This window comes from Rattus norvegicus, chromosome 2, assembly GCF_036323735.1.
Source record: "Rattus norvegicus strain BN/NHsdMcwi chromosome 2, GRCr8, whole genome shotgun sequence".
NCBI lineage: Eukaryota > Metazoa > Chordata > Mammalia > Rodentia > Muridae > Rattus > Rattus norvegicus.
The window spans coordinates 43318024-43342535 of record NC_086020.1 but is presented as its reverse complement, the minus strand read 5'-3'; the positions used below and the strand labels follow the sequence as shown (position 1 = coordinate 43342535).

Below are 24512 nucleotides of genomic sequence, written 5' to 3'. Positions count from 1 at the left end.
TCACCGGCTAGCGCCACCCACCCCCACACCCCCACTCCCCCATCCCCCCACCCCCTCGGAGGTCTCTGTCTGTTCCCAGCTCAGTACAGAGCCTGAGGCTGCATGTTTTCCCTTGCTAAGACCTCTCCAGATCTCTGAGATAGCTCTCTCCTCCCCAAGGCTGGCTGCTGCCAAATCTGCTCAGCGCTCTCAAACTTGGACTGCTGTCTGGGGCGCACTCTCTCAGACTCACGCTCCACGTCACTTACCTTTCCCTGGAGCTCAGTTGAATCACCGTGTGAGCAGGAAAATACCAGACAACCTTAGTTTAGAATCAACACATAACGCAATTACTGGGCCAGAACCTAGCATCCTAAATTAACCAGCAGATTCACCACCTGAACGAACAGCCTCTGACCTACACCGTGTCCCTGTCTGCCCAACGTAGGCGCGCAGCTTAAAGCACATTACTTGAACTCTATCTTCCTTACACAGGCTATTTGGGTTAGACATTTACCTCAACACTCTACCTTTTATTTCTCAGACACATTTTAGTTGACAGGGTTTTTTTTTTTAAGTATAACAATTAAAATATAGATTAAGTCTTCTAAATCAAAATGGTCCGTCATCTGAAACTTCTTGAGTTAGCAAGATATCACGAGTGGAAAACTGGACAACTGACCTTATCTATGGGTCATTGTGAAAACACAGGTGGTCAGGTTAGAGTTTGTGTCAATACTGCTAGACGAGTCACTTTTCTGCTTAGTTGACACAAATACATTACCTTTGTCCCCTATTGATCCAAATAAACAAACAAAGATCCAAAATACTTCCGGTCTCAAGTGTTTTTGAATAAGGATACTCGAATGTGACATATTACTGAAAGGATATTCCCATCTTTGGGAAATTTGAATATTTGTCATTTCTTAAGATGACATAATACAGATGGTGTGTGTGGCACTAGACCCTTGATAAAGCAAAATAAGAAAATCCGGGCAAGACTGATCTGACTGCATTTAACTAGAGGTACATCCCCAACCATAGTTGCTAAATTCATTTTCCTATTTGCTGCTGCAACCTTTTTATTGTTTAGAGAAACAATCTACAATTGGCACAAAAGAAAAAGTATCACTAGATGATTTCTAATTGTACCAGAGACATTTAAGCTTGATTCATTCCTGGTCAGTTTTAGTAATTGGGTCAAGACTTAGCTCTTCAGTGACCTGGACAGGTCCGTTTGATTTCTTAGTGTAGCAGCAAGGGAACGCTGGGTTTATAATACAAACCAAATGTATTTTTGACTACACACACAGAAAGACAGAAAGGACACGCAACCATTTTTAGTTTTAGATTTCTTATTCACCCATTGTTGTATTGTGATGATTTTCTCAAGTCATCTCCCACACTGATGTTTCGTGGGGGATGTTATATAGGGGTATGGGGGCCCGTTTGGTGTTTTGATGACGATGGTGGTACTGGTAATATGGGAGATTCAATCTAGGATTGAGTTTATGCTCAGCACCTGCCTTAATAGTAAACTCTATGATCAGCCTGCAGTATTTCTACTGGCAATATTATAGTTCTTTTTTTTCTTAAAAAGAACCCCCCCTTTTAGATGTATATGTTTATTTTATGTATATGAGCACACTGTAGCTGTCTTCAGACACACCAGAAGAGGGCATGGGATCCCATTACAGATGATTGAGAGCCTCCATGTAGTTGCTGGGAATTGAACTCAGGACCTCCGGAAAGAGAGCCATTGTTCTTAAGCACTGAGCCAAATCTCCAGCCCCCAATATTGCAGGTTTCTTTTAAATCTAAGTCGTGTAATCTATTGACATAGTTGCCTTCTTGTACTTAGGTATTACTTTTAAGCTATCAGTATTGCTGTGCTGAATCTCTCTCAGTCAAAGCTTTCCCTCCCCCACCCCTCTCTCCCTCTATACCCGCCCCAGTACAGACTACAAAACTGCCTTCCAAAAACACTTAGAACAACTTAAAAACTCAGGGGCATTATGTTAAGATTTCCCACCTAGGGGTTGGGGATTTAGCTCAGCGGTAGAGCATTTGCCTAGCAAGTGCAAGGCCCTGGGTTCGGTCCCCAGCTCCAGAAAAAAAAAAAATTTCCCACCAACCCTGCAGAACTCTTTTAATTGAGCCATTTGTTTTTCGTGAGAGTCTAAAGGATTTGAGAGCATTTCTGTCATCTCCACAGCTATTCAGCCCTCTGTGATTTCTTCCTCGCAAAACACTTCAGTTGACCCTTTTGTAAGGATGCTGAGGCCCCTAACCCGTAGCACCAGCACGGAATACCTGTGAGTTGCAGCAAACGGAATGAAAAGATTCTCTAGTGATATCTCATTGAGATGCCAGAAGACTGCAAGCCCCCTTTCCACCAGGAAAACCGTATTGTATTTTAAAATGGTGGCAAGTCATACAAAAGAAAGGAAGCAAAAGAATGCACCGCCGGTAAACTTGAGTTTGATGAACAGGCGGTGTCTTCAGGATCATGGTCATCGGACACAGCATGGCTCTTGCTTCAACATAGTAATGAAACACAGTACAGAGTTCTCTTGAACAGGCTTCTTTGTTGAAGACGCTGAGTGCTATATAGACAAGTGCATACCTTAGATATGAACAATATTGAACCTGAACCTTGCCTTTGTGGTCCAGATTATAGCACTTTTATTCTTTGATGCTTTTTTAGAATTGTGCTACAAAATGTCGAGAGAATGAAATAATACAGTGCCCAGATGGTGCCCAGAGAGATGCTCAGTATGTGTTAGGAGGTTTTAATCAGTATTTTCTATAATGTGTGGACAAGTCTGAAAGGAAGCATTTGTGGCCCATTTCCACCAGCAGAGGGCAGAGTAAGAATGACTATGACTTTACTGTTTCAAATCTGTCTGGGGAAATATAATGTCATCTGAACCCGAAACTTAAATATCACTTCATAACCTCTAAGTCTTGAGAGGAGGCCCCGAGAGACTTAATGATAAAGAAATGTGGATGTCATGTAAAAATGATTGCAATAATTTGAAAATATAGACCTGCTATACACACACACACACATAAATATACTCACTCGATTACATGTTTTATTTTGAATTACATGTATTTACTTAGCGTATGTACATGTGTGTGCACATGTACATGTGTGTGCACATGTACACATGTGTGCATGCATTAGTGTGCATGTGTTTGTGAGTGAGTGTGTGTAAGTGTGTGTTACTGTGTACATACAGAGATCAAAACTCAACTTACAGGAGGAATCAGTCCTTTCCTTCCAGTAGGCGGGGCTGAGGAATGAACTCAAACTGTCAGGTTTGACTGCAAGAGTCCTTACGCGCTGAGGTACACACATGCATCGGTACCCTGGTGCACATAAATTTTGTCAAGCTGGAAGAGCTTGGAAGGGAAGGGAGGTAGAAAGTGACCACGAGGATTGTTTTCATTGAAAAGGACTCAGCCACACCTTCACTGTTGTTCTAAACTGTGGTGCAGGGGTGAAATGAAGGGAAAGATAGCTACTGGGACTGGCTTGGGCTCTTGAAGCTTCAAAACCAACCCTAGTGACACACTTCCTCCAACAAAACCACACCTACCCCAACAAGGCCACACTTCCTAATCTCTCTCAAGTAATACCACTCCCTGATGACCAAACTTTCAAATATATGAGCCTGTGGGGGCCAATCTTACTCAAACAACCACAGTTGTCTCTAAAAGTCCCTATCATTTTCTACTTTGTACTATACATGCCCCTACCCTGCCCCTGCCCCTGCCCCTGCCCCTGCCCCTGCCCCTGCCCCTGCCCCTGCCCCTGCCCCTGCCCCTGCCCCTGCCCCTGCCCCTGCCCCTGCCCCTGCTGCACCAACTTAAATTTATTCAACTAGATGGTGAACCATTTTCTTTTCCCCTGGAGGCTGTGTAATGGTGTAATCACATCAGCAGGAGAAGCACAAGTTTGAGTTCCGTTGTGTGCAAAGACGCTTGCATCTCTGTATCAGACTTATTCCCCCATACAAAGAACCACTCTCCACTGCGGAGTTTTGCTTGCCTGAGAGTAAATGAGTTCAACTCTACTCTGGGGCCTTCTTATTGTCAAATCTGGACTGTGATTGCCAAATCTGGTTTAAGCATGAAGAAAACTGGTATTGTAAAACCAATTAGTAGAATCTGTATACACATTTGAGGTTTTCTAAGCTCTCATGGTATCCTTTTGGATCTGGCAACAACAGGCATGCAGAAGTTGTAAAACACGGTAGCTGGATGCTAATGTGGTACATGTAGCCGCCAGTGGAGCTTTCTACACAGCACCTTCTGCGTCTTCTAAGCCTGTCTCTCTAACTTGTTCTGTGACCTCTGGAATGTTATATGGCCTCCTGGTTCTTACCTATTCATTAGAAATAAGGAGTTTGAATCATTTGGCTGTGATAAACGTTCTATGAGTTCAAGAGCAAGCCTATTAGAAAACTCATTTTCCACTCTGTTTGCTGTCCACCTCTGTCTTAATGAGTGTTCCAGTGCTGTGAAGAGATGCGACGACCAACTCTTCTGAAAGAAAACATTTCACTGGAGCTTGCTCACGGTTTTGGGGGGTTCATTGATTGTTGTCATGGTGCGGAGCATGGAGGAATGCAGGCAGATGTGGTGCTGGAGATGTGGCTGAGAGTTAGACATCAGGACCCTCAAGTGACAGGATGAGAAAGCCACTGGGCCTGCCTTGGGCTCTGGAAATGTCAAAGCGACACACTTTCTCCAGTAGCCATACACACCCTAAGTCCAATCATTTAGAGCACCTTTGACTGCATATATCAAAATATAACTCCAAGTAGTTTTAAATGTGCGTATTTAGAAAATATAACAAAGGTCTGGTGAGTAAGAGAGGCTTCAGAGGTCTGACTTTTAGAAAGTGTTAGTAGGTGAGGGGTTGAGATGGGCACTGACCACATCCCTTATTAACCCCACCTCTTTTTAAGATGCCCCTCCCTCTTTTCCTCTTAATGAGACCAATAGTCAATCCCTTTCATCCCATCAAAAGGGAAGCATTCTGTCATCATAGATATTCGCCAAGACTTGAAATTCTCTATCAAGCACAAACTCCCAGGCTTGTACACTCCCCACCCACTCCCCACAAGTGGCTACTATAGCCTCTCTATTGATGGTGCTTAAATGGTAAGGGAAAATCAAATGAAAGAAAATGAAACATTGAACGATTTCTGGATTCAGAATCCACCTGTGTTACCTAGGTATGCTTTGGGCCGAGGCAACCTTGGAACAACCTCAAGTCCTAACTTATATCAAAGGAAGAAATAATAAAATGGTTCCAACCCCAGAAGCACCCCTGATTGACATTCCCTAACCTATAAAACAGAAGCTCAGTGTTCATGGCCCCTGAGTTCTCCCAGGCTGCTTTCGATACAGTACATTTTCAGCTCCTCTTCTCATTAACACTTTTTGCTTCCTGTTCAACTGTGTCTGCCTATATATTATTTTATTAATAAAACCAAGAACCTGGACAGAGAGCTTCTGACTTCCCTGACCGTTTCAGCAGTGGCTTCACAGAGGCATTGACTGTAGAACCTTCAGGGCTTTCATGGCTTTCCCACCCATAAATGAGGAGCTCCACAAATTCCTCAGGAACAGTAGTGGTGTAGGGGTCCAAAGATCGCTGAAGAAAGAGCCCAGACACAGATAGTGTGCAAAAACAAAGAGCAGAATCAGTCAGCATGTGGCAGGCAGGAGAGTGGGGGCATCGACCACTCTCTAAAATGGTGACCTCAGACAAAGACACGCAGGCCTGCTTATAGGGAACAGGGGCAGGGTGGGGGGGCCTCTTTAGAAGGATTACATGATCTAAATTTTCCTTGGTGGGTGCCAGGGGATCACAGATGGCCAGTGGTCTGCATTCCTATGTCGTGCACGTTCAGCCATGTGATGAAATAGGGCTGCCCAGTACATGCAGATGGCCCGTACTGAGATAAGGTATTTCCCCACTTTTGTGGTTATCCCCAGGCTGTTCTTTGGGAGGGGAGGTTTATGATCTGTTCTCGATTTTATGGTCTGTTCTTAGAGCGGGTGTCTTATGAACTAGTTTCTGGGACGTATGGTCTATTCCTAGAGCTGGTACTTTCTGAACATTTTTTTGAAATCGGGCTTGGTCCTTAAATGGAGACAAATGGGTTTATGTTGTCCTTTCAGAAGAGGAAGAGGAGGAGGAGAAGCAGAAGAAGGAGGAGGAGGAAGGGAGAAGGAAGGGGGAGGAGGAAGAGGAAGAGGAGAAATAGAGAAAAACTACTTTTAGCACTTTCTTTACTCTAGAAACAGCGGACTTCTTACCACCTCTGAACAGATTTGATCACTTGCCCCACCCTGAGTCTGTCAGTGACCTCTCATGGTAAGTGTGGACTAAGACACTCCACACCAGACTCCAGACCAGGCCACAATGCCAGTGCCCCTTTGCCTTTTCACTGACAAGTGTCCTACAGCGACCACTGTCTGTGACTCTAGCTGTAGTGACAGGCACCCCACCGAGAGCACTGCCTAGGACTCCCCAGCTAACAGACATCCAGGTGCTTGAGGTTTTCAAGTGGAGAAGAGAAATTGCAGATTCTGGCATATCGAGAAGCCACCAATGGCTACTGTTACCCCACATGCCCTTCTGCCAAACTCTCCCTTCTGCCTACTGAGAAATCCGGAGAGCCTGGTCGTAGGTGCCTAGTGAAACCCACTTCAGAGACCTCTAGGGAGGGGATCTGATGCTGTCGCACAGACTTGATTCCTCCTCCTCCTCAGTGCCCCTCCATGCTGCTGTCTGTCTGGCCGTACTATTAGCAAAATATAATATCAACAAACTATGTATATAACATAGTGTTCTTGCCACTGACCATCCTCCCCAGTGTCCAGTTGGAGCCTCACATCCAAGACCTTTCCGCTGTCTTCTCCTGAGGCCTCTTCAGGTATTATGTTCCTTCTCCAGCTCTGCCCGCACCTCCCGAATAAGAAATGGCTGCGGGGGCTGGGGATTTAGCTCAGTGGTAGAGCACTTGCCTAGCAAGCGGAAGGCCCTGGGTTCGGTCCCCAGCTCCGAAAAGAAGAAAAAAGAAAAAAAAAAGAAATGGCTGCGATCCTTCCTTTTCTCTCAAGGGATTGCTTGTCCAATAAGCTGCCATCCTAATCTAACCTGTGACTCCTAATCTCAGGTGAGCATAAGAATAACCTCTGCGCCAGCAGACAGATGGTCTTGATTTACCCAGGACTACAGAAGGTGAAGGACTAAGCCAAACGTCCTGATGCTGGCCCCAGGGTCCCTTCTGCTGGGGACTCAACTCTCATCCCGTGTAATTCTGCACAGAGTGAGGGGGAGGAGATTTGACTAATTAAGATCCTGTAATAGTCTTAATATGAGAACAACAAAAAACAGTCAAGTTTGCATCAGCATCTTCCTCTCTTAACTTTAGAAACATTAGTTTAGAAGTAACTGAAGAAACTTTCCCACCTAATGAATAATTGTGGTGCATAGCTCCCTAATGTGTCTTTGCAGTACTTGAATTTTTTAACAATACTTTAGAGAAAAAAAATTCATGTTTTGACATGTTGTGATGTGTATGTACAAATTACTTTGTTGCCAAATATTGTTTTTTTAAAAAATAATCCATTCATTAATGTGTTTTAAAGGAGCCTCTATAACATTCTTGAATTTTAATTCCCAGTAGGACTAATAAGCCCATAGCCCTCCCTGTAAGTCCTCAGAAGAAGTCAGGAATAGCAGGCGAGGGAAGGGGTGCAATCATTTTTTATTTCAGTTTCACTCAGAAGTCAAAGATGAGTTTTTAAAACCCCAAAGTCAGTAAGGTTGTGACCATAGCATCCTATATTTTAAACATGTTTTCTCTAATTCTGTATCGTACTTCTCCTCAAAGATGTAGTTTGCATGACAAGAAAAAAGTAAGGGGGGTGGGTGTTCAATACTTTTAAGTGAGATGAGAAGTGCTGGGCTGAATTAGGAAGGCTAAGATCCATCAAACGGAAACAAACTAGAGGTAAAGTGGAGCTATTTCCTCCATCTACAATAACCCACCAAGCCAAGAGCCCCTCTCAGTTAGCAGCCCAAGTTGTAAAGGGAAGGAAAAATCCTCAGGCAGGCTTGCCCATGCTGAGGTGGGAGGAAATAGTACACTTACGAAAAGAGCCTGCTAAATATTTAATGCCTGGAGATCCCACGGCCGCATAGCTAGTTACTGCCTTTAGTGCTTCCTGCCTTTTGCTCTTCTTTCTTATCTACGCCCAGGGCTCTCGCTCCCATCTGAAAATGGACCATCCTCAGCTGTTTTGCGGCTGCCCTTCCCACTTTTTCCAGTTTTTTCCTTCCAGCCCAGGATTCCATCCATCTCTTCTCCCCGGCTAAAATCCCTGTGTGTGATAACGCGTCCTCTGGTCACCCAAACTTTGAACCTCCTCGAGCCCTTTTTCTCCTTAGCTCTATTTCCCAGATCCCTTCACTTCTACTATCAATGTCTGAACTCTGAATGCATGGACTCTGCAGTCTTCCATCTGGTGCAGACATTTGTGAGTATAGTAACCTCTCTGCTCCTCACTTCCCTTGTTGACCAAAAAAAAAAAAAAAAGTTGGCCACACAGCCTCCACGGCTGTCGTGAAGATGTGCCGTGCAGACGAATCTGCATACATACAGATACTGGCACTTGCTAAGTGCTTCCTTCCTCCTAGGTCACACCCAGGGCTTTATCCTTAGATAGCTGCACTTCCACTTCACTCTCTTAGCTGAGTAGATACTCAATTCTCCCCAATGTAGCTTCCATAATCTCTCAGTGAATTAGCCTTGGCTTCTGCTCTACTCCTCCCAAGGTGCACTGTGTTACCTTTTTCCCCTCCAGGTCAGAAGAGTGGAACGCACATCTGGGTGGATGTGTGCTGTTCCCTCGAGAGTTAATCTGTTTAAGCCTGCTGGTACCATGATTAAGGGAGTGTCCTTCAGAAAGGCAGATGCATTCGGCTAAAGAGATGGAAAGAAAAACAAAACAAAAACAAAAACAAAACCATCGCATTAATGAGGTATGCTCCTTCCCAGAAAGCCCACTCCTATGCAGCCCTTAGGAAGTAAGCCACAGCCACACATGGCTGAGTTAAGCCTGCTCCCATTTCTGAATTATGCAGAAAAGCATTCTTTTCCAATGCTGGCCAGTGCCTAAGTGTATTTTCCCTGGTACTTTGAGCTTTTCCACTCTTGTCTAGAAGCCAATCCTCTGCCAGGTGGCTGACCTCATACTGGTTTAACTGAAACGGCATGTATTTTCCTTCCTTCATCTTCCTTTTCTGGGCAGCTGCCAAGAGATGCAGTTTGCCTTGTCCTCCCAGGCCTTCTCTTTTAAACTCAAATAAAATTACCCTCAATCTTCCTTCTGAGTCCATTATTAAATGGTTTTATTAATGAGTACAAAAGTCTTGAAAGGGAACCCCAACTTCCCAGTGATATGGCAACCCAGGAGACACCATGCAAATTTCTAATAACAATATTTTAAAATCCATGTCCCACTACCAACATTTGGCAAGTCCAGTTCTTCAGGTCATAGCAGGTCTGTCCTTAAACTCTCTTCCTTCTCTCTCCTTTCTCATGCTCTTGCCAAGTCCTTGTCAAGATTCTTAGCTATCTTAAACAAATACTATTGGCAAACATGACAATAAAAGTCATAACATTCTCTCTAGAGCTCTTAGTTCCAAATTCTGATACATGTGCTTCAAATGTCTGTAAAAACTGACTTTCTGACTGAACTTGGGATGTCTTTGTCCCCTCCTGACATCTCATCCACCCTGCAAAAGTCCTGGAGGAATATACTGGATGTCCTGGATGAAGGGATGTGTGTATAGTGTTAAATAGCATAATCCACAAAAAACAGGGAAAATCTGAGGAACTGTCCCAACTATAAGGAGCCTACAGAAACCTGGTAACCAGTATAATGTGATATATTGAAACAGAGAAAGAGTATTAGGTTAGAATTTCTAAAAATCTATGTAAAATAGGAACTTTCATTATAATAATCTATTAGAAACAGCAATTAGAAATGGAGGCAAGTATATTAGGAGTTCAAAGCCAGCCTCAGCTATATTAGCCAATCTGAGGCTAACTTGGGCTTTAGGAGACCCTAGGTCAAACAAAACAGCAAGCCACAGTCCAGATGTTGTCCCAACTCTTGAGAGCAGAGGGTTCACCATGAATTTGAATCTAGCCTGAGCTAACTAAGCATGTTAATATCAAAGCACAGCTAAGGAAACTAAGGAAAAATCTACAGATATGTATGTAGTATGTTCTGGGAACAATCAGGTACACGCCACAGGTGCATAAGCTCCAGACTGTAACAAAGAGAAGATGCTAAGATGTGAAGGCAGCATTTTCATGTCAGGATGAGAATGTCGAGGGGAGATTGTGATGGTTTGTATATGCTGGGCCCAGGAAGTGGCACTATTACAAGGTGTGGCCCTGTTGGAGTAGGTGTGGCCCTGTTGGAGTGGGTGTGGCCCTGTTGGAGTGGGTGTGGCCCTGTTGGAGTGGGTGTGGCCCTGTTGGAGTGGGTGTGTCACTGTGGGCATGGGCTTTAAGACCCTCCTCCTAGCTGCCTGGAAGCCAGTATGCTGCTAGCAGCCTTCAGATGAAGATGTAGAACTCTCAGCTCTGCCTGTGCCATGCCTGCCTGGATGCTGCCATGCTCTACTTTGATAATGGACTGACCCTCTGAACCTGTAAGCCAGCCCCCAATTTAATGTTGTTCTTTATAAGACTTGCATTGGTCATGGTATCTGTTCACAGCAGTAAAACTCTAACCAAGATAAAGAGGTAGGGAGTGCTCCTTTTTTTAAATGGGGGAAATCTTTGAAAATGTTGTAAAATTTCAAAGGCCCAAAAAGAGCCTCTTACAGACAAATTTCAGAGCCTGGGTAAAGGAAAGGCAGGGAGGAAGAGTGGGGTTTGTGTGTAGAAGGCAGACTTCTTCAGCAGTAGAGGATTCCAAGGGGGTGAGACAGAAGCAGAGTCCAGCTCTGGCTGTCCCAGAGTGCCTACTACAGAGCTCTGGCAGCAGTACTGCACCTTGCATGTCTATCAAGAGCAAGTATTTTGATCTAGAATTAGATATTCTCTCAGGATGTTTCTACATGGAGCCGGCAGCTGGGTAAAGATGGGGCCAGCACCACCATTCCAAACATTCACATGGCAAGTGGTCTAGATCAAGGGCTCTACAAATAGAAAAGTTAGGGATTCACAGACACCAACCATTATCACCACAAGTCCCCAGTAAATGGCAGATTTCTCAAGAGATCCAGAAGACAAAGAGTGATGCCAGAGTGCTCAGAAATGTGTGGCTTGAGAATGTTGGTCCTTAATAGAAAGAAAGAAGTTTAAGTAGAGAAACTAGCTAGGCAGAGAAATGCTGACAGTGACTGTCAGGTAATAACCAACCTGCTGCTGAAAGGCACGGCTCTTGTCTTTAGGATATTGGGGCATAATCAAATATAAGAAAGCACAAAATGATAGGAGTCCACAGGAGACAGCACTTTACAACTGGGGCAGTCAAGGCATCTTGCAGAAAGGACAGAGGTTGGTCTTAGAGAATGAGGGGAATTTTTGAGAGATACATAAATCAAAGATGGACCAACTGATTATATATAAGAAAACCTTAGGGGGTTGGGGATTTAGCTCAGTGGTAGTGCGCTTGCCTAGGAAGCGCAAGGCCCTGGGTTCGGTCCCCAGCTCCGAAAAAAAGAACCAAAAAAAAAGAAAACCTGAATCTACAGGCAGTAACTGATTCAGTAACTTCTTCTGTTACTTATACATTAGAGAAAATATGATTCTTGTACACAAGGGTAAATATGCCAGAAGTTAGTGAAGGAAACTGATAGCTACTCAAATACCCATGTCTACAAGAATGGATAAAGTATGTGATTTTTACAAAAGGACAATAGACACATGGTAGATTAGACAGACAGACAAACAGATAGACAGATAGACAGACAAAGAGATGATAGGTATCAACATGGTTATGTCACTAATACAAAACAGAGAAGAAAACATATTTCCTATCAAGACTCATAGCTCACACACACACATGAAGTTTATCAGACTTCATTTTTGTTTATTATCATTAATAATTACTTGTGTGTGACCTATGTATGGGCATGCACTTTCCACATTATCATGTGTAGGTAAGAGGACAACTCTACGGAGTTGTTTTCTCTCTCTCCACCTTTGTGTGGGTTCTGGGAACTGACTCAGATGGTCAGTTTTACATGGCCAAGGCTTAATTAACTTAATTATAATTAGAGGTATATATGGGTGAGTGGAATGAGAAGTTGATAAAACTAGGAACATGAACTCACAATAAAGGGGCATCGAGCCACCTCTGGGCCTGAAGTGATAAAAGAAGGGTTTGGTATTGATGGGGCCTAAAGAGAACTAAACCCATAGAAGAGAATCTGCTACAGATTCAGAACTTATCAAAGGGTTGAGAATAAATGACTGGTAACCGGTAAGAACCAACCCTTCATGGGACATCTAAACCATGCCCACTGAGGCTCAGGGAACATTTATGGAAGCTGCAATGTGAAGAACGTAAGAGTATGAAGCATGGGCGGAATGTGTGAACACTGTCTTCCAGGCACAGCATGGCTACTCTACGATCTCCCAGCAGCTGGGATTGCCTGTGCAACATTGGGTTGTCAACAACCTATCATGGAAGAGAGAAGGACTCTGGAGACCCCACTCCTCCCTAATAAGAAAGAAAATTCAAAAGAAAACATTTGCTTGAAGAGAGTCATTTGTCACAAAGGCAGCAAGGCTGAAATCACACGATGTATGTTTCAGATGTAGTTTCCTGATAGTAATGAAAAAAATTATCATGTACTTTATAGCTTAAAACTTAAAATGTATTATAATATAGTGTTTGACATAAAAAGTAAAAACATAGGTTTCAATGGGTTGAACTCAAGGTGTCAACAAGACTGCATTCATAGAAGTTGGTGGGGAAGAGGGGGTCGGTTTCTCAACCTTCCCAATACTGCTGCCCTTTGAAACTGTACATGTTGTGGTGACCCTCAACCACAAGATTACTTTTATTGCTACTTTATAACCCAAATTTTGCTACTGTTATGATCTATAATGTAAATATCTGTCTTTTCCAATGGTCTTAAGCAACCCCCATGAAAAGATCATTTGGCCCTCAAAGGAATTGAGACCCAAAGGTTGAGAACCATGGTCCTACTGTCCTAGAAGGTCCTTATGTTGTCTTTTCTGTCTTCAAAGGCAACAGAGTAGCATCTTTTAATCTCTCTTCATCCTTTTATAAGGATCTTATGATGGCATTGGGTTTACTTAGGTAATCCAGAATAATCTCATCTAAAATATTGAACTCATTAAACCTTCAAGGGTTCCTTTGTAATTTAAGGTAGCATGTTCACAAGCTCTTTGGATGAGAAGGCCAGCATCTTTGGGAGAACATTATTCTTCCTACCACATTATACTCCCTCCTCTTCCACTCCTCAGTTGCCTGTTGTTGCTTCCCAAGAGACAAATCCAGCTGGTCAAGGGAGTCTGAAGACATAGTTATGGGACTCAGGCTTTGGGACACAACGTTGTAGAGGAACACAAAGAATGGAGTTAGTGTGGGACATTGGAGGCTTGCAATGGTAAGATGTGTCATGATAAACTGTAAAATGAATAATATTCAGAAAAACGTATTTTGTCAATTATTTTATATGCATAGTAACATCTTTTAAAAATCCAGTTTTATGCAAAAAAAGATAATACAGGTGCTTTCCACAATCCTCATCACCAACATAATACATTGATCACAACTTACATGGGTTCACACTACTCTTTAATACTCTTTAATACAGGGTCTTCCTATGAAGTCCTAGGTGACCTAGAACCCATCTTGAGGCTGTGGTGGTGGTTTAGTTCAGATTTTCACTGCTGTGAAGAGACACCATGACCAAGGCAACTCTTATAAAGGAAAGCATTTAACTGGGGCTGGCTCACAGGTTCAGAGGTTCAGTCCATTATCATCAAGGCGGGAGCATGGCAACATCCAGGCAGACATGGTGCAGGAGGGGCTGAGTTCTACATCTTCATCTGAAGGCCAGTAGGGAAAGACTGACTCCCAGGCAGCTAGGAGGAGAGTCCCAAACCCCACCCCCACAGTGACACATTTCCTCCAACAAAGCCACACACACACACCAACAGGGCCACACCTCTTAATAGTGCCACTCCCTAGGCCAAGCATATTTAATCCACCACAGGTGGGTTACGTAGAAATGGCCCCACAGACTCATATGTTTGAATGCTTGGCCATAGAGATTGTCACTATTAGGAGACATGGCCTTGTTGGGGTAGGTATGCCCATGTTGGAAGAAGTATGTCATTGTTGGGGGTGGGTTTTAGGTCTCCAAAGGTCAAGTCAGTTCTCTCCCTGCTGCCTGACAATCCAAACCTAGAACTCACGGCTCCTTCTCCAGCACCCTATCTGCTTGCATGCTGCCATGCTTACTCCATGACAATGGAAACTCTGAAACTGTAAACCAGGCCCAATTAAATGTGTTTCTTTATAAGAGTATCTTCACGGCAGTAGAAACCTTAACTAAGCTGAAGATGAAGGGAAAAATAAAGCACATGAAAGTTTATACCCTCCCAGGGCCCACAGACTTCCCTTAGAAATGGTACCTGCCTCTGGTCCCAACACACAGGGCTGCTGACTTTAGGGATATGATGGCCTAGCATTTGAACGGCTCCATAGTACTTATCTCAACGAGAACTGCCCCTTGATTTGATCGTTTCCATCATGGTTGTCTTCCTCAGCTCACCAAGAAGGTTCTTTTTTTTTTTTTCATCTTTTTTTTTCCGGAGCTGGGGACCGAACCCAGGGCCTTGCACTTGCTAGGCAAGCGCTCTACCGCTGAGCTAAATCCCCAACCCCACCAAGAAGGTTCTTAACTACTGGGTCATCATGTCATCTCCTCAGCCTCACACAGTCTGCACACTAACCAGGCAGAGAGTGAGTCTTCAAGAAAGTCCCCAAGGAGGAGAATGAAATAGTCTACTTAAGCCTCTTACTTTGCAGATGAAAAACAGTGGTAGTGAGTTCAGAGGGGACAGGAAGTGAGTCCAGGATGGGACATTGCTACATGATACCTAGTCCAGCTCACTTCTCCCTTTAATGCAACTGAAATGGACAAGGTGAGTCAAGGAGCTGAGGATGGATGTAGAACGAAAGTGAAAAAGGAAACAAAAACATCTATGGAGTGTTGTGGTTTGCCCTGAAGTTACTGTATTTTGATGCTAATTCCACTGCCCCAAGGACAGCTGCCTAGTCACTACTCAGGACTCAGGTGACTTCACCAGAACCTTCTCCCCATTGAATTTGTAAAGTACAGGTGAGGGGCAGGTACAGAATAGAAGGAGGCCTGTCATTGGAGGAGAAGGAAGGATGGGCTAGAGAGAAGTTTGAAGGAAGAGGAGGAGACTAGAAGAGAGACAGGAGACAGAGAGGGGAGAAGCCATGGCAGGTGATGTTAAGATTCTGCTCTGTGTATTTACAGGTTGTTATTAATGTTCTCAAGGGATGGATGATGGTACCGGGCTTTGTATGTTTAAGTGGGCAATTATATCTTACCAATTGGATCTAAGATTATTGTGTTGTGTGTTCTTTTATGTGAGGGTTTGACTGTAGGAAAGTGTGCGGCGGGGCTGTGTTTCCGCCAAGATATCTAGCAGATATCTGGACACCGCGGTACAGAGCTAGCGGGGTAAAAGACACCGTTACCTTTTATTATTTTTATATTTTTACAACAACAATGGAGAAAAGGAGGGGGAAAACCCTATCTTTTATGAATGACATTTAAGAAGAAAAAGCAGACCAAAGACATGTCAATTGAAGAGAGAGCCGCCTGGAAACCTCCAAGAGGAAGCATCCAGAAAGCACTCCTTCTATCCACTGTTTCCCGTAGCTGTGTAGTGCACATGTCTCTTACTGAAAGAGATGTGGCACCCGTCACCTTTGACCATACTTCCAGAGAGATGGGTTCCATTTCTCCCCCACTTCTTCAAGCTCTCTGCAACTGGGGAAGTGTTCCTCCACACAGCAGCCTCATCCTTGTCCGGATCTCTCTACCTTAGTGATGGATGATCCCTGCCTACCTTTCAGCTACTCTGCCTTTCTCCACCCTGTTCCGTACTTGAAAGCCTTTGGGATGGCTCGGTGGGGCAAGAGTGTCCACTACCCAGTCTTACAACCTGAATTCTATCCCTGGGCCCTACGCCATGAAAGGAGGGCTCTAACTTACACACGGGTGCCACAGCATGCCTGCTGCTGCACATACAGATAAATACAGATAAATGTGTTTTTAGATAGAAAAAGAAAAGCTGACCTCTGAGAACTGCCGTGTGGAGGGAGGGAAGGAACAGAATATATATCCACATGTTCCTTTGCTACCAGGCCCAAGTTCAAAATGGCCACCTCCTCCAATTAAGGGTGTGACTCACAGCTCACACATCTCACCGGGGATTTCTTTTCCTTTCAGATCCAGGAATCATTCCACATGGATGTGATATTTGGGGAGTTTCCCCCCTCCTTCCTGGCTTCCCTGTTTTAGCCGTACCTTTATTCCGTTTGCTCAGAAACTGGATGAAAACACACTGGAGATTCTATTTGTCCCTGCGTGACTCTTTATCATGGATTCTAAGTCCATCAGTCTCAGGATCTAAGGGACAACCGACTTCACTAGGACATTGTTTTCTTTGCTTCAACCATAAGGTTATTTTTCTGTCGATTTAAAATTTAAATTAGTAATGATAATGCAGAACCTTTGCATATTAGGAGAATTCATGGCTCAGTATGTGGTGTTCAGGAAGCCAGGGGTCCTCAAGCCCTCTTTCCCTTCCACTGACCCTGCCCTGACCCTGCTCATTAGTGATCTCAGGAAAAATGCTTGAGCTGGCTTCTTGTCCTTACCATCTATGAAGGTTAACTATGAAGAGTTGTACAGACAGAACGTGTTATAAGTTAGGGGCTTGCTCCTTTTCCAAGCAGGCTGAGTACTCACATTGAAAGAAAAGAAGGAAGCTCATTCTAAAACAGCAGGTCCCAGCTACAGCATCACTAAGATGCTGAAGAGCCTCCATGGTACACAGTCAGTCACAGAACACATGTCCCCTGTGTACATGGCAGCCCACGGGACAGGAAGGCACATCTCAACTCTTTTTCATAGAAGTGCGTAGAGACTGGACAGAGACATTAGAGAGATTTCATTTTCATGGCTGGGTTCCTTGTTTCGACCCCAAGCACGGCAGCCCATTGCACACAGGATCTGAGGAATGGTGAGACCTGTGAGCCCACATCCAGAAAGCAGAGTGTCTGTTGTTCAACTGCCTGAGGGAAGTTTTAACACCTGCTAATCATTGTGACATTGTTCATATTCTCTCTCCCAACCGCAGAATTTAATATTCCAGCTAGTAGGAGGCATAAAATCCATCTGGTTAAACGCTTCTCTTTCACAGATAAGGAAACTGGAATCCAGAAGCATCAACTGCCTGACTGGGTCAGACAGCCGGAAGCAGAGCCAGATGCACACGATTAGCTTTTGGCTCCCGGAGCCATATACTTTCAAACCCCAGGAATCTAGTGTTCCAGATTATAAACATGTCAAGCCTCTAAGAAAACTTTTAAAAGCCCCAGAACCCATTGAGTTTGTCTAAAAACCTTGACCAGAGGGGACAGAAGAAACATGAATGCAATCCTTACACTTTAATATACGGGAACTTCTGTAAACACATATGGAAATAGGAAATAGGCTAAGATTTTGGACAATGGCAGAAAATTGCAGCTGAAAACCTTTCTAAGGGGGATGCCTTGTAAATCAGAGCAGCCCTTAACAACAAGTGTGGCTAATCTAAAATGGTGATTTGGGAAGACATCTAAGTGTTCCTTGGTGATCCACGGAGTGCCCTGTGTCTCACGCTGACTGGCTGATACAAAGACTGGCAGGTAAGGGCTCTGTTCACAGCCCAGGGGCATGACTGAGCTAGAGTACAGCTTGGCTGTCACTGTCCAATCTGCTCCACTACACTGTCTAGTTGATCTTGGTCCACTGGGGAACTTCGTTGCCTTGCGTAGTTTCTGGAACAATCAGTATGCTTAGGATTTTGAGAGCAGTATAGGTTCAGAATAACCAGCACTTTTATTAAGAGACAGATGATAGACAGACAGACAGACAGACAGACAGACAGACAGACAGACAGACAGACAGTCAGACAGTCAGACAGATTATAGAATCGAATCTGAGATTTAACAGTCTGCTTGTCTTGGCATTACTTCATTTCAAATTTTCTAAGTCGGGGCGGGGGGGGGGGGGGGAGCGTGCACCAAAGAGCCACCAGAGGGAGCTCTCTGGTCAGGCCGGAGTGTCGTGGTGACCCGGCTCAGGGGCATATTCTTAGTGAGCCTTCCACCTGTGCTCCTCTTTGAGTTGAGGCTGCTGTGTGAGTCGGTCTCTGAATGTCTTCTCTTGAATTCGAGTGATTCCAAAAGCTGCAGTTCTCCATAGTGAGCGTGGCCGGAAGATGCTCCTGAATATGATGTTACTGAGATGCTTTCACAGAAAGGGCACTGCAAGTGTGTATATTCTAGTGGATGATGGACAGATAGATGTCAGACGGATAGATAGATGATAGATAGATAGATAGATAGATAGATAGATAGATAGATAGATAGATAGATAGATAGATAGATGATAGATAGATAGATGATAGATAGATAGATGATAGATAGATGATAAATAGATAGATAGATAGATAGATAGATAGATAGATAGATAGATAGATAGATAGATAGATAGATAGGACGAATGGATGAATGGACAGTCAGACAGTGAATAGATGAGTGGACAGATAGGAAGATTATAGTTAATAAATTATACATATAGTCACAGCTGCCCCAGGCAGTGGTGCTGCACGCCTTTCATGTCAGCACTCAGGAATCGGAGACAGGCAAATCTCTGTAAGCTCAGGGCCAGCCTGTAGGCCTGGTCTACAGGGTAAATTCCAGGACAGTCAAGGCTATGTAGAGAAACCCTGTCTCAAACAACAAAAATGGAAAGAGAGAGAGAGAGAGAGAGAGAGAGAGAGAGAGAGAGAGAGAGAGAGAAAGAACCAAAGAGAGAATAACAGAGAGAATAACAGAGAGAAAGAGACAGAGAGACAGAGAGGTTCAGGTGTGCTTTGGAAGATGATCTGGAACTGTAGACCTGGGCAAGGGAAGCAGTGTTTGACCACACAGCACACAAGTCTGTGGCCAGCTCAGGTTCATTTCCTACAAATGTGTGTAGCTTCTCCAGGACAAGTCTAGAGCTGTGTCCTGGACTAGCCCAGTCCCAGCCTGTAACGTTCTCTGTCATTGCACTGGGCACCATGCTCCTAACCCCCTCAAGCCCCAGCCTCTGGCTTTATGATTTCTCTTCACCCCTTACCACACCCGAAGTGTTCAAAAAGAGGCAGATGCTGCTTTCAGGCAACAGGGCTGCCAGGAGACCACTGGCTTCTCCAGAAGTATTTTTATGTTTTAAAACTTAGCTAAAATTTTGGGTTCTGGGCTCTCTTCAACTTGACTCTATGTGTGTGTGTGTGTGTGTGTGTGTGTGTGTGTGTGTGTGTGTGTGTGTATGTCTTTGTATGCATCTGTGCTTGTTTTTGTGTGCATCTTGCTGTGGAAAGATACCTCACTCCACAGGCCAAATCATGTTTTTCTATCAGGTACCATAAGCCAGACCTCGGCTCCTTGCAGCTCAGATGTGGATTTTTCATAGCAGAGTCTGCCTTGCTTCTCTCAGTGTGCCCTTCGAGTGGCTTCCAGCTCCTCTCCCTGGCTCTCCTGGGCTCCTCGCTCTGATCACTCTTTACCTCATGGGAGAAAAAAAAACTCATTAATACCTTAACAGAAATCCTTCCCAAGTCACTAGCGTTCCTGACTAGGATGCCTTCTCACAGATGTAAAGCCCCTCCTCCCCACATCCTTTTGTCTGCGTTCTAAATCTTTGAGAATCTATGTGGATGACATCACCTTTCCCTTTGATAATCTATATAGATGACATCACCTCTCCCTGGGAAGTAAGTCCAGATAGTCCCGCCTAAATGTTTAAGTATATTGGAACCTACAATTGCTTCTTGATTTGAGGGTCCCGTGGCTATTTTTTTTTAACCATATGTCTCTTTAGCCTCTTTTTAAATTATACAATAAAAAGGAAGGAAGAATAAATGAAAGAGAGGAAGGAAGGAAGGAAGGAAGGAAGGAAGGAAGGAAGGAAGGAAGGAAGGAAGGACGTGGTACCATATAGGTACCAACGTGCCTGCAATCCTTCCCTAAACTCCCTTCCTTCCTTCATTTCTCTGTCCTCCTGATATCTACCCTGAGATTACCAGAGGCTGGGCTACAAGGAATACAATTTCTTTCTAAAGGATGTTTGCCAAACTGAACCAAAAAGAAGTGTCCTTACCACTTGCCTCCATGTCAGACTAATGCCATTCGTCCCAGGAAACCTGGAGTGTGGCTTCATCAGTTCTTTAACTGCAGTTTTATAGAATTGAATAAATTTGAGAATTAATTTTACTAAGGCAATAGTTTTTGCCCACTCAGCATACCCCCCTCCCCAATCAATCTAGTTTCCTATATTGTTTCTTATCACTACAAACACTGACCCCCATATTCAGATACCTGCCATTGCTTCAACTGCTTCTGGGGGTTGGCAGGTACACAATTCTCCCCATGGTTGGATGACTGGGGATAATTATAGGAAATTTCTGATTCCTCTACTGTATGCAAGAGCACACAACCTGGACATTTGCAAGTGAGGTTAGCCCTGGTTGACATCATTGTCCCAAGAGGCTGTACGGTGGGCTCTTCAAATCCTTGGAATGGAAGCAACCTTAGAGAACATGGAGTCTAAGACTTTCATTTTCCATCAAAAGAGAGATCTGTGCACACCCTAGGGCAGGACAGAGGGTGGGAGCTTGGGCTCTGGCAGGGGACTACCATGGCTCCTGACCAGCTCCTCCAGTTCCTACCTTCTGTGTGTCCTTGGGCATTGACACTACCATGCTTATCCTTTCTGTGTGTGAAATGGTGGGGCACACTTACAGTGCTCGCAGCAGGGAGCCATGTGGCTGTCACTCAGTAAAGGCAGTGTGAGAATTGAGTACTACCATGCCCAGACAGAAATGAGGCCAGAGAAGTTACAAGCCTCACCAAAGACTACAATCCCACGAGGGACCACAAGGAACCTTGAAGGTAAATCCAGCTCTCTCCTCCACAGCAGTGGCTCCCACAGACAGGGAGCAATGCTGAGGTGAAACAATGGAGACAATAGGTTCTCCCCAGCTTAGTCCAGTTTGCGACCCACCCTTGGCCGGTAAAAGGTCACTTGACCAGTCTTCTGGTCGCAAACCTAGAGGATATCTACAAATCCTCAGGGCTCCGCCCCATCTCCCCCACATCTCCACGAGCCTTTCATTGTTTCTGTTCTTTGAAATGTGGGCAGGCACCTGACATCTGCTCGTGACCATCGCCTCCCGCTTTCAGGCTCCGCGGCCAGCACAGCAGGCTCGCTCTCCCGCACACTCCCACAGTGCCGTCACCGACAGCCAAAGATATTAGCATCTTGACTCCTTTGCTCTGAAGGTGACTCCGCGGGGCCCTCCTTCCAGCCCTCTCCTCTGCCCACTCCTACTTGTTATTCTGATGAGGCGCCTGTCTCTAGGAGGCCTCCAGCTGCTTGGCCTTGAGGGGTAGGAATGACGCTCTCCTCTAACCTCCCTCCTCTTTCTCAGCGTCACTTTTTTGTTTCCTCTCCCCAGCTCTTCAAGATTAATCTTGTTCCCACTGTGCTTCTCTGCAAGGGGGTAGACTCTGGTGACGTCTTCAACTCCCGGTGCCCCGGTGCACCCCAATCAAAGTTCAGACACCTCAACCCACGAGGAAAAATGCCCACCTAATAGTTTCACTCACCAGGCAGATTAAGGACACCGACAGCTACTGGGACGCATAATTGTCATTGTTCAGGTCTCAGATCCCAGAGAGCTGCCATCTCTGAGGTTACAGTGAGTGACCTTGAGCTGACCAAGAGAAATGCTGCTCTCCTCTAACGCTGCTCTCTAACATTCTTGGCGGCCAGAACTCCCCCCGGGGAGCTGTTGTTTCAAGGAGGAACAAGATCAAGACAGGAGAAATCACTTCACTGCGGAGAGGGAGAGTCTCGGGCTGTTTTATGTGATTAGGAAGCAAGTTTTGGTTGTTGCTTTTTAAAGATGATTCCTTTACGGGGAGATGAAAGTTAGTCATAAGGAACCATTATTCCCGGTTACGACCACACCCTAGCTCCAGACAAAAGGAATGCAGATGAGCGAAAGGAGCCGCCCCTCCAGCTACACGCGCCCTGACTTTTCTGTTTGCAGAGGTGAATGAGCACTTAGCTATCCAGAGCCCGGGCGATTTCTTTTGCAACAAGACACCGTCCTTAGTAAGGTTTCTTATTTCACTCTTCCTCTGTGCCTACGTGGTTCACGTTTTCCCCTGGTTCTTTCCCATCCTTTTGCTTTCTCTGGACGAGTGGAGTTTTGTTCCCTCCTGCATCCACTCCTACTTTTTCTCTCCCCAGGCGCTCTGCACAGGGCTGTGAGAGAACAGAGCTATTAACACTGAAGGTGAACAGGGTCGCCAGCAGATGGCACTCTACGGAATGTTCCGAACTTGGCAGAAAGGAATAGTTAAAAAAAAAAAAAAAAAAAAAGTCACTGAAAAGCAACAAGGGTTCACTCAAACCAAAGATCTCCAATAGTATATTTATTTCTTATACACAGCAATAGAACACTTGGTAACATAAAGCATACATAATTCTCTTAAATGTTAATACACATAGACATCTAGGTAAATTTCTTAACGCAAATTTCCTAATATTTTCTCCCTCACTAGAATGAGTATTATAAATATTCCAGAGAAATCATTGATTTAGATGATATCAGATTTTCTTTTACCACAAAGAGTATCAAGATTTTTAATTACAAGATTTTTAATTTATCGGGATTGTTTGTATTTTTTGTTTTGTTTTTTGAGACACAAACCCACATGCCATGCACGTATCGGGTCGAATACTTAGTTGTAAGCAAAATAACCAATGCATTACTGCTTTAAGCAATAAAGGAATGTTTGAAGTGTCTTCTAGAAGAGCATATCAGCCAAGACAAGGTTAGATGTAGAAGCCAAGAAAACCTACGTGCCAATTTATACCTGTATAAATTATTGGTTCAATTGCATGTTGTTTTATATCAGTAACCCTGGGGACCAGGTGTAGCCTGTCTTCAATACAAAGGGTTAACAGGCTACAGCCACCCAGATAGCCAAGAAAGCCCAGCTCTCTGGAAGCAGCCTCTGATTCATACAGGTCACTTCCTCCACAGCAGAGTGTGCCTGCATCCTGAACCAGGTTCCAAGGTACCTTTCTGAATCCCCTGCCTCTGCACTGGGGAAAGAAACAGCTGGTGGAGGGAACACTGTAGAAGCCAGTGTACAGGATCTGCAACACTAAAAGGTGTCTGTTTGAGGAGAAAGTTTGATGGGCAGATGCTGTGAGCTTCACTTGGACAATTCTAGTTTTCTGACGAACTGGGAGAAGGAAGGGTGAAATAACAAACTGTATGAGGGCACAGTGCCATGTTGCCAAGGAAATCACCATGGCGGCACATGCATTCACTGTTGAGAACACAGAAGCCAGGGCATGGGTGCATGGGTGGTTTTATAACTAATGGGGGAAAATGTCCCTAATTTGGCACGGGGGCGGGGGGCATATTAGTAGAGCATTCTTCTCTTAACCACTGAGCTATCTCTCCAGCCTGGTACCTCCAGACAGATGTTTAGTGGCTGGTCGAGAAACAAAGGACAGCAGCTACATCTAGAAACAAAATCATTGGAGTCAACATCAGCAGAGAAAACCCACATGGACAGGGAAGATGAGGTTAGAGCCTTTTTCTACCCAAAGCCGAGGGTCCCTTGGTTATTGGTTATACGTGTGTGTCGGGCCCCAGAACACCAAAGTAAAAGCAACTGAAACACACTAAATGTTTCTTTTCTGCAAAATTCAAGATGATACTCTTGCTGTGTTCTTCACAGTTGTCAGGAGTTTCAATGCATGCCTCCAAACAACTTACAACTATACCAGCTGTTCCAAGAAAATGCCAAGTAGGATATGCTTATATATATATATATATATATATATACATATATATATATATACATATATATATAGTATGTTTGTGTGTGTGTGTGTGTGAGAGAGAGAGAGAGAGAGAGAGAGAGAGAGAGAGAGAGAGAGAGAGAGATTAGTTTTGCTTACACATCTCTGAACCACTTGCATGCTTGGAGTCCTCGGAGGCCAGAAGAGGGAGGGCATCAGACCTCCCAGAACTAGTTACAGATGGTTGCAAGCTACC

General features: G+C 44.4%; 1 long non-coding RNA gene across 1 annotated transcript; it reads right to left on the bottom strand.

The window, feature by feature from the left end:
- Window positions 1–18198: 18198 nt before the first annotated feature.
- Window positions 18199–22687, bottom strand: LOC108349943 (uncharacterized). The gene is made up of 3 exons (XR_001836579.3): window positions 22036–22687; window positions 20528–20598; window positions 18199–19934 (listed from the first exon to the last, which is right to left on the bottom strand). It is a non-coding gene; the product is annotated as an uncharacterized LOC108349943 (long non-coding RNA).
- Window positions 22688–24512: the final 1825 nt, after the last annotated feature.